The sequence below is a fragment of the Piliocolobus tephrosceles genome, chromosome 14 (assembly GCF_002776525.5).
Source record: "Piliocolobus tephrosceles isolate RC106 chromosome 14, ASM277652v3, whole genome shotgun sequence".
Lineage (NCBI taxonomy): Eukaryota > Metazoa > Chordata > Mammalia > Primates > Cercopithecidae > Piliocolobus > Piliocolobus tephrosceles.
The window spans coordinates 33,928,826-33,938,693 of record NC_045447.1 but is presented as its reverse complement, the minus strand read 5'-3'; positions in this window follow the sequence as shown (position 1 = coordinate 33,938,693).

Genomic DNA, 9,868 nt, shown 5'->3' with positions numbered 1-9,868 from the left:
ATAGAGTTTATAACACTGAATTATAAACACCTAATTTACTAGATTATGAGTGCCTAAGAGGACCAAGCTGTATTTGTTTTTTGTTTTGTTTTGTTTTGTTTTTTTCGAGACAGAGTCTCACTCTGTAGCCCAGGCTAGAGTGCAGAGTCGCAATCTTGGCTCACTGCAACTTCTGCCTCCCGGGTTCAAGTGAGTCTCCTGTTTCAGCCTCCCAAAGTTGGAATTACAGGCGTCCGCCATCATGCCGGGCTGATTTTTGTATTTTTAGTAGAGACGGGGTTTCACCATGTTGGCTGGGCTGATCTTGAACTCCCGACCTCGTGATCCACCCTCCTAGGCCTCCCAAAGTGTTGGGATTACCTTGTCCGGCCCCCAAACTATATTTTTCTTATTCACCATTTAGTTCTCAGAGCCAACTCCTGGTGTCCTTACCAGCACATTAACCACTAAGTCTTGAGATAGTGCTCCCACATTAGTAAATTTCACCTTGCACCCTTATACTTCACCTCCTGATTCAGCATTCCCCAAGATCCACTCCACACATATTGCCCTGGTTCCAGTTAGCCAGTTCCTAGAATTCTTTGGTATGTACATTATTTCCTCGTGGAGCGCAAACTGTATTTTTTTTTCCCCTCAGGCTCTGATGCAGCTTGTCCCTAATTTATCAGACTTAGGGTAATGAGGGCAGGTAAGAGCAGATCTTAAGGAGTACAAGTATCATCTTGCAAGAAACCTGCCTATGAAGAGTTTTTTAAAGAGCTCTAGTCAAGGGGAGACTGCTTTCCCCCTAACAAGAGTGAAGGAACTGATAGAAATCTGGAGATGCAAGATTCTTAGGTTCATGCCCTCAAATGTTCCCATCCCAGGTGTTACTTCCTGCTCCTTTTCTATTAGGGCCCTGAGTTTGCATAAATCTAGTGAGGCTTTACATTTTGTCTTCTTCATAGCTCAGTCATTCTTAAATCATGATTTACACCATTGTCTGCCCTGGGGCTGCAGGAGTTGAGGTTCTCCTTAAAGCTACCATAAAGTCCTTTTGACTTTCACAACATACTTGAATTAATTGTTGTTTGACCAGAATCTGTCATTTACTGACAGCACCGTGGCTCGCATCTGTAATCCTAGCACTTTGGGAGGCTGAGGCAGGTGGATCACTTGAGGACAGGAGTTCAAGACCAGCCTGGCCAACACGGTGAAACTCCATCTCTACTAAAAATACAAAAATTATCTGGGTGTGGTGGTGCATGCCTGTAGTCCCAGCTGTTTAGGAGGCTGAGGTAGGAGAATCGCTTAAACCCATAAGGTGGAGGTTGCAGTGAGCCGAGTTTGCACCACTGCACTCCAGCCTGGGCGACAGACCTAGACTCCATCTCAAAAAAAAAAAAAAAAAGCATCTGTCATTTACCTTCATGGTTTCTGAAGAACGTAATAAAAGTCAGCGATCTCCACAATTCTCATAAAGGAAAAAAAATCCTATTATGCCTATACCACCAGGTACCTTAGCTAGCCCATAATCCAATGCTTCCCCCTCCACTCACACCGCATTCTAATCCACTGCTAGTGAGAGTCTTAGCAATTGTTATACCCCAGCATGCCAGGTTTATCACCACCATGCCAACCACCACCATTAGGGTGATTGGCAAGTGAACCAGTTCCAGAGTCCAGCCTAAGAGTCAGCTTTCAAGGGTCACTCCTGATACTAACTGTCTTGAAAATGCCTTTGCAAAAATTTTAACAGTGAGAGAGTTATGACAGTGAAAGAGATTTGATCTAACCAATTTCCGTCTTGCCTTTAAACCTCCAAACTGCCCTAAATCATCCCTGAGCTTAGCACAAGCTAACTTTGGGGGACATTTAGTTCACAGTTTAAATGATAATAACCCTTCCCCAAAACGAAACTGCTTTTTCTTTTCTTTTCTTTTTTTTTTTAAGACAGAGTCTTGCTCGGTCACCCAAGCTGGAGTGCAGTGATGCAATTCGGCTCACTGCAACCTCCACCTCCCAGGTTCAAGCGATTCTCCTGCCTCAGTCTCTTGAGTAGCTGGGATTACAGGTGCCTGCCACCACACCCAGCTAATTTTTCTATTTTTAGTAGAGATGGAGTTTTGCCATGTTGGCCAGGCTGGTCTTGAATTCCTGACCTCGTGATCCACCCATCTTGGCCTCCCAAAGTGTTGGGATTACAGGCGTGAGCCACTGCACCTGGCCACTAAATTGCTTTTGTAAAGCTAATGAAAGAAGACCACCAGTTAGGAGGATGAGGAACCTGAATTTTGCTAAGATGCAGACATAAATGGATGACCAGCCATTTTTTCAGAGATCACAAGATTTGCAACTCCTCCAGTTACTCTTGTGGATAAATAACATTACTGTTGTAGAACCTAAGATTGATCTTTTGAGTTGTCTTTTCAGGTTTTTGCATTTTTGATCAATGATTCCACCTGGCCCCACCAACCAGTCCTGTGGCCAAGGCCAGAAGCAAACTCCTTGGCCTGCCAAACTATCCTTGAAAAACCCTAGCCTCTGAATTTGGGGGAAAATTGATTTGACTAATGACTGTCTCCCATGTGGCCTGGCCAGCCTCATGTCTATTAAACTCTTTCTTTACTGCAATGCCATGGTCTAAATAAATTAGTTTTGTCTGTGTAGTGAGCAGGGAGAATGCATTAGCGGTTACAGTCTCAGCCTGGGCTCCCTGCTCAAAAGTAGATCCTACAACAAGATCCCCGTCAAAAGTAGATCCTACAACAAGAGCTCAAAGAGTAAGAAACTGGAGGGAAAGAAGCAGAAAGAGGAAGAGCCCACATGTTATCAAGTTGGTCACCACTGATAACCACTTTGAATAACTGGCCTTTCTGAAGCATATAGACTATAATCCAGAATTATCTTCCCAGGAGAGAGAAACAGGGACGCGAGCACTTACCTATCAGCTCCCATGCCCCCATTGTCATGGGTTGCCTCATGGAGTGTTAATTCACATCTCCAGGAGGTGCAGGTGTGTCAGGCAGACTTCCCTGGTGGGTGGGTAGGTGGGAAGTGGGGGAAGAAAACAAGAGATGTTCAGTGCAACTGAGGCCAGGTACTGTCAGGCTATACTTGTGTACAGCTGGTTGCCAAAGCAATGACATAAAAGGTGGGCCAAGTCTGCACACTTTCTCTGTAAATGGTCAGATAGTAATTATTTTAAGCTTTGCAGGTGATGTAAGGTCTCTTTCATGTATTCTTTTCTCTTATTTTACAATTCTTTAAAAATTTGAAAAAAAAAATTCTTAGTTTGTGGCCTTAAGAAAACGAGCCACAGCCAGATTTGCCCGGTGGACTACACTTTGCCACTTCCTGAGCAAGAAGATGTGAAGCCTCGTCTGGGTAGAGAGGTCTGCCTTGACCTTATTTATGAGTGCACCTACCCCTCACTACTCTCAATCCCCCTTCTTGCTTGATTTTTCTCTTTAGCATTTATCATTTTCTAAAATGTTATATAATTTACATATGTATTTAGTTTATTGTTTGGGTTATTCAATAGAATGCTAGCTCTATGCATTCATGCATGCTTTTTTTCTTTTTTTTTTTTTTTTTTTTTTTGAGACAGTCTTGTTCTGTTGCCTAGGCTGGAGTGCAATGGTATAATCTCAGCTCACTACAATCTCTGCTTCCTGGGTTCGAGCAATTCTCCCGCCTCAGCCTCCAGATTAGCTGGGATTACAGGCACCCACCATCATGCCTGGCTAATTTTTTTGTATTTATGTAGAGATGGGGTTTCACCATGTTAGCCAGGCTGGTCTTGAACTCCTGACCTAGGTGATTCACCTGCCTCGGCCTGCCCAAGTGCTGGGATTACAGGCATCAGCCATCATGCCCAGCCAGATTCAAAGATTTTCTGATTGGCAATTAGTTGAAAGAGTTTATCTAAAGACCTGGAATCAACAGAAAGGAGTGTCTTGGTGAAGATAAGGGTCTGTGGAGATCAAGATTCTTATTACGCAGATGAAGCCTTCAGGTAGCAGGCTTCAGAGAGATGAATTGCAAATATTTCTTATCAGACTTAAAAAGGGGCCAGACTCTTAGTTCATTCTCTCCTGGATCAGGACAGCAATCTAGAAAGGGAAGGGGATTCTCTACAGAACGTAGATTTTCCCCACAAGAGACAGCTTTACAGGGCCATTTCAAAATTTGTCAAAGAAATATACTTTGAGGTAAAATACTTCGATTTCTTTCAAGGTCTGCTATGTGTCATGTTGATATCTTATTGCTACAAAGAGTCTCTTTTGTCAGTCTTAAGGTGGCTGTTTTAATGCTAATGGTGGTCACCTATGCCAGTAGTTCACTCATGATTTGGCTGTCCGTTTGTCTGTTCTTGGTGTATAGGAATGCTTGTCATTTTTTCACATTGATTTTGTATCCCGAGACTTTGCTGAAGTTGCTAGCCAGCTTAAGGAGATTTTGGGCTGAGACAATAGGATTTTCTAAATATACATTCATGTCATCTGCAAACAGGGACAATTTGACTTCTTTTCCTAACTGAATACCCTTTATTTCTTTCTCTTGCCTGATTGCCCTGGCCAGAATTTCCAACACTATGTTGATTAGGAGTGGTGAGAGAGGACATCCCTGTCTTGCGCCAGTATTCAAAGGGAGTGCTTCCAGTTTTTGCCCATTCAGTATGACATTGGTTGTAGGTTTATAATAAATACCTCTTATTATTTTGAGATAGGTCCCATCAATACCTAGTTTATGGAGAGCTTTTAGCATGAAGGGCTGTTGAATTTTGTCAAAGACCTTTTCTCCATCTATTGAGATAATCATGTGGTTTTTGTCATTGGTTCTGTTTATGTGATGGAGTATGTTTATTGATCTGCATATGTTGAACCAGCCTTGCATCCAGGGATGAAGCAGACTTGATTGTGGTGGATAAGCTTTTTGATGTGCTGCTGGATTTTGTTTGCCAGTATTTTATTGAGGATTTTCACATCGACGTTCATCAGAGATATTGGTCTAAAATTCTTTTTTTGTTGTGTCTCTGCCAGCCTTTGGTATCAGGATGATACTGGCCTCATAAAATGAGTTAGGGAGGATTCTCTCCTTTTCTATTGATTGGAATAGTTTCAGAAGGAATGGTGTCAGCTCTTCTTTGTATCTCTGGTAGAATTCGGCTGTGAATCCGTCTGGTCCTGGACTTTTTTTGGTTAGCAGGCTATTAATTATTGCCTCAATTTCGGAGCCTCTTATTGGTATATTCAGATATTCAACTTCTTCCTGATCAGTCTTAGCAGGGTGTATGTGTCCAGGAATTTATCCATTTCTTCTAGATTTTCTAGTTTATTTGCATAGAGGTGTTTATAGTATTCTCTGATGATAGTTTGTATTTCTGTGGGATCCATGGTGATATCCCCTTTATCATTTTTTATTGCATCTATTTGATTCTTCTCTCTTTTCTTCTTTATTAGTCTTGCTAGTGGTCTATCAGTTTTGTTGATCTTTTCAAAAAACCAGCTCCTGGATTCACTGATTTTTTTGGAGGGTTTTTTGTGTCTCTATCTCCTTCAGTTCTGCTCTGATCTTAGTTATTTCTTGTCTTTTGCTAGCTTTTGAATTTGTTTGCTCTTGATTCTCTAGTTCTTTTAATTCTGATGTTAGGATGTCGATTTTAGATCTTTCCTACTTTCTCTTGTGGGCATTTAGTGCAATAAATTTCCCTCTACACACTGCTTTAAATGTGTCCCAGAGATTCTGGTACATTGTGTCTTTGTTCTCATTAGTTTCAAAGGATGTCTTTATTTCTGCCTTCATTTGGTTATTTACCCAGTAGTCATTGAGGAGCAGGTTGTTCAGTTTCCATGTAGTTGTGCAGTTTTGAGTAAGTTTCTTAATCCTGAGTTCTAATTTGATTGCACTGTGGTCTGAGAGACCGTTTGTTGTGATTTCTGTTCTTTTACATTTGCTGAGGAGTGCTTTACTTCCAACTATGTGGTCATTTTTTGAATAAGTGCAATGTGGTACTGAGAAGAATGTATATTCTGTTGATTTGGGGTGGAGAGTTCTGTAGATGTCTGTTAGGTCTGCTTGGTGCAGAGCTGAGTTCAAGTCCTAAATATCTTTGTTAACCTTCTGTCTCACTGATCTGTCTAATATTGACAGTGGGTTGTTAAAGTCTCCCATTATTATTGTGTGGGAGTTTAAGTCTCTTTCTAGGTCTCTAAGGACTTGCTTTAAGAATCTGGGTGCTCCTGTATTGGGTGCATATATATTTAGGATAATTAGCTCTTCTTGTTGAATTGATCCCTTTACCATTATGTAATGGCTTTCTTTGTCTCTTTTGAACTTTGCTGGTTTAAAGTGTGTTTTATCAGAGACTAGGATCACAGACCCTGCTCTTTTTTTGCTTTCCATTTGCTTGGTAGATCTTCCTCCATCCCTTTATTTTGAGCCAATGTGTGTCTCTGCACGTGAGATGGGTCTCCTGAATACAGCATACTTATGGGTCTTGACTCTTTATCCAATTTGCCAGTCTGTGTCTTTTAATTGGGGCACTTAGCCCATTTACATTTAAGGTTAATATTGTTATGTGTGATATTTCATCATGTCATTATGATATTCGCTGGTTATTTTGCCCGTTAATTGATGCAGTTTCTTCATAGCATTGATGGTCTTTACAATTTGGCATGTGTTTTGCAGTGGCTGGTACCAGTTGTTCCTTTCCATGTTTAGTGCTTCCTTCAGGAGCTCTTGTAAGGCAGGCCTGGTGGTGACAAAATCTCTCAGCATTTTCTTGTCTGTAAAGGATTTTATTTCTCCCTCACTTATGAAGCTTAGTGTGACTGGATATGAAATTCTAGCTTGAAAATTCTTTTCTTTTAGAATGTTAAATATTGGCCCTCACTCTCTTCTGGCTTGTAGAGTTTCTGCCAAGAGATCTGCTATTAGTCTGATGGGCTTCTCTTTGTGGGTAACCCGACCTTTCTCTCTGGTTGCCCTTAATACCTTTTCCTTCATTTCAACCTTGATGAATCTGACAATTATGTGTCTTGGGGTTACTCTTCTCGAGGAGTATCTTTGTGGTGTTCTCTGTATTTCCTGAATTTGAATGTTGGCCTGCATTGCTAGATTGGGGAAGTTCTCCTGAATAATGTCCTGAAGAGTGTTTTCCAACTTGGTTCCATTCTCCCCGTCACTTTCAGGTACACCAATCACATGTAGGTTTGGTCTTTTCACATAGTCCCATATTTCTCAGAGGCTTTGTTCATCTCTTTTTACTCTTTTTTCTCTAACCTTCTCACTTTATTAATTTGATCTTCAGTCACCGATACCCTTTCTTCCACTTGATCGAATCAGCTATTGAAGCTTGTGCATGCGTCACAAAGTTCTCATGCCATGGTTTTCAGCTCCATCAGGTCATTTAAGGTATTCTCTACACTGTTTATTCTAGTTAGCCGTTCGTCAAGTCTTTTTTCAAGGTTTTTAGCTTCCTTGTGATGGGTTTGAATATCCTTCTTTAGCTTGGAGAAGTTTGTTATTACTGACCTTCTGAAGCATACTTCTGTCAACTTGTCAAAGTCATTCTTTGTCCAGCTTTGTTCCATTGCTGGTGAGGAGCTGTGATCCTTTGGAGGAGAAGAGGCATTCTGGTTTTTAGAATTTTCAGCTTTTCTGTTCTGGTTTCTTCCCATCTTTGTGGTTTTATCTACATTTGGTCTTTGATGTGGGTGACCTACAGATGGGGTTTTGGTGTGGAGGTCCTTTTTGTTGATGTTGATGCTATTCCTTTCTGTTTGTTAGTTTTCTTTCTAACAGTCAGGTCCCTCAGTTGCAGGTCTGTTGGAATTTGCTGAAGGTCCACTTGACCCTCCAAAATCCACTGTTGGAATTTTCTGGAGGTGACTGCCGGGGTATCACCAATGGAGGCTGCAGAGCAGCATTATGTTGCTGCCTGCTCCTTCCTCTGGAAGCTTTGTCCCAGAAGGGCACCCACCTGTATGAGGTGTCAGTCGGCCCCTACTGGGAGGTGTCTCCCAGTTAGGCTACACGGGGGTCAGGGACCCACTTGAGGAGGTAGTCTGTCCGTTCTCAGAGCTCAAACACCATGCTGGGAGAACCATTGCTCTCTTCAGAGCTGTTAGACAGGGACGTTTAAGTCTGCAGAAGTTTCTGCTGCCTTTTGTTCAGCTACGCCCTGCCCACAGAGGTGGAATTTATAGACACAGCAGGCCTTGTTGGGCTTCTGTGGGCTCTGCAGAGTTCGAACTTCCTGGTTGGTTTGTTTACCTATTCAAGCCTCAGCAATGGCAGACACCCCTCCCCCGCCAGGCTGCTGCCTCATAGGTCAATCTCAGACTACTATGCTAGCAGTGAGCAAGGCTCTGTGGGCATGGGACCCACCAAGCCAGGTGTGGGATATAACCTCCTGGTCTGCCATTTGCTGAGACTATTGGAAAAGCACGGTATTTGGGCGGAAGTGTCCCATTTTTCCAGGTATGGTTTGTCATGGCTTCCCTCGCCTAGGAAAGGGAAATCCTCTGACCCCTTGTGCTTACCGGATGAGGCGACGCCCCGCCCTGCTTCGGCTCGCCCTCTGTGGGCTGCAACCACTGTCCAACCAGTCCCCATAAAATGAACCAGGTACCTCAGTTAGAAATGCAAAAATCACCCATCTTCTGTGTTGATCATGCTGGGAGCTGCAGACTGCAGCTGTTCCTATTTGGCCATCTTGGAAGAGATCAACTAACAACAACAGAATATATTTAAATCGCCTGGCATGATGGCTCATGCCTGTATTCCCAGCACTTTGGGAGGCCAAGGCAGGTGGATCACAAGGTCAGGAGATTGAGACCATCCTGGCTATCATGGTGAAACCTCATCTCTACTAAAAATACGAAAAATTGCCAGGCATGGTGGCTTGTGCCTGTAGTCCCAGCTACTCAGGAGGCTGAGGCAGGAGAATTGCTTGAACCCGGGAGGCGGAGGTTGCAATGAGCCTAGATTGCACCACTGCACTCCAGCCTGGGTGACAGAGTGAGACTCCATCTCAAAAAATAAAAAAAAAGATAAATACATACATACATACATATAATATATATATATTTATATATATTTGGAGAAGTAGTAATAGAATTCAGTACATAGGTTGTAAATTGACAGCCTTTGGACAAGGATATGGGAAGGAGTTTGAGCAGAGAACTTAACATTTCTATGTGCCACTCCCTAAGAAACTGGTGAAAACAACAATCTTTGCAAATTCTAGCCCATTCCATAGGAAGAAAAGGCACAAACACATTTCCACTGTTTGCAGGCACCATTTACACCGCCTATGCCACTGCCCTTGGGCTGAATTTTGGTTTAGTTTGGATTTGTCTACAAGTATGTTAAAAGGCAGATGTTTTAAAACAGGTGTTCAGCTTGATTGCAACATACGTTGCTTCTTGCCAGTTGTCTCATTCTAGCTTGATGCATTTATTGAACGTGTCTGGCCCCTGTAGACATTTTGAGTAATCTACCTCTGACTTAGTGTTAAGACTTTTTGACAGCAGCTAGGCCTAGGTTTGAAACTTGATTCTACCACTAATTTCTTTCAGCCTCAACTTGCTCATCTATGTGAAACCAGGGTAGTTTTGCCTTCCTACTACAATGTGTCCTAAAGTAGGACACTTAAACCCCTGGATTTGTAAGATTCCTAGTCTAGTCCCTCTCCTGATTTTCCAGGGGGCTCCCCTAGCCTACAGATATGTGGATGAAATGAAAAGCCAATTCTGTTTGCTCTCAAGGCTGTTGTCTTGCCGACAGCAGAAACCTTGGCATTCCAAAGAGATACCTGCAATTCTTGCTGCTGCCACCACTTGTGCTAGAATAACCACCCCTGGAGTTTATGGTAGTTAGT